Source organism: Triticum dicoccoides, chromosome 3B (assembly GCF_002162155.2).
Source record: "Triticum dicoccoides isolate Atlit2015 ecotype Zavitan chromosome 3B, WEW_v2.0, whole genome shotgun sequence".
NCBI lineage: Eukaryota > Viridiplantae > Streptophyta > Magnoliopsida > Poales > Poaceae > Triticum > Triticum dicoccoides.
In genome coordinates this window covers 401,205,527-401,206,775 of record NC_041385.1, presented here as the reverse complement: position 1 = coordinate 401,206,775, position 1,249 = coordinate 401,205,527, and positions in this window count along the sequence as shown.

Here is a 1,249-nt window from a genome sequence, read left to right as displayed (position 1 = left end):
CTTCGCATGCAAGGAAGTGCGTCCGGGCAAAAAAAACGATTCGCCCCCCTGACTGCTGGGACCCAGCAGCTACACCTTCGCACGCAAGGAAGTGCGTCCGGGCAAAAAAACTGATTCGCCCCCCCTGACTGCTGGGACCCAGCAGCTACACCTTCGCACGCAAGGAAGTGCGTCCGGGCAAAAAAACAATTCGCCCCCCTGACTGCTGGGCCCACCAGCTACATCTTCGCAGGCAAGGAAGTGCCTGACAGTCGGGACCCACCTGGTCGAAGCGTACGTAGCGTTGTCATCCTGGTCGCGAACGTGTATGTACATACTGGTCGATGTAGAGGCGCGCACGTGTCGTAGTAGAGGCGTGCATGTGTCGTAGTAGAGGCGCGCACGTAGCATGTACATGTACATATAGCGGCCAGGGTGCAAGAAAGAAAATACAGCCACATATGTGTACATATGGGCGGGGTCTCGAACGTCTAGTCGCGCATACGTACGGCAAGGGCTCGTGTTCATGGGGAGGCAACAGAATGCGTCGTGTTCATGGGGAGGCAACGGAATGCGTCGTGTTCATGGGGAGGCAACGGAATGCGTCGTGTTCATCGGGAGGCAACGGAACGCGTGGGAGCCAACCGGCTGGGTCGGAACGGAATATGTGGTCGTGTTCATCGGGAGGGCTTGGACGGAACAGGCGATGGAAACGAGGCCAGGCGTACCGCACAACAGAGGAAACGGACCTTCTACGTTCGGAACTGGGTCCTGTTGATCGGGAGGGTGTGGCGTACCGCAAAATGGAGGAAACGGACCTCCTGCGGTCGAAACGGGGATCCTGTTGATCGGGAGGGGTGTGGCGTATCACAAAACGGAGGAAATGGACGTCCTACGGTCGAAACGGGGGTCCTGTTGATCGGGAGGAGTGTGGCATACTGCAAAACGGACGAAGCGGACTTATGTTGGAGCGCTACGGTCGAAACGGGGGGGAGGGGTGTGGCGTACCACAAAACGGGACTCCATGGGATACTGTTCATCTCCACCCTCGACCTCCTCCAGCCTCCACGGGCTACCATCGACCTCCTACAGCCTCCACGGGCTCCTATTCATCCAGCCTCCACCGCGCGCTACTCCACCGGCTACTGTTCAACCAACCCTCCACGGGCACCCCTCCACCGTCTACTGTTCATCCAGCCCTCCACACCACGGGGTCCTGTTCAACCACCCCTCCACGGCCACCCCTCCACTGTCTACTGTTCATCTAGCC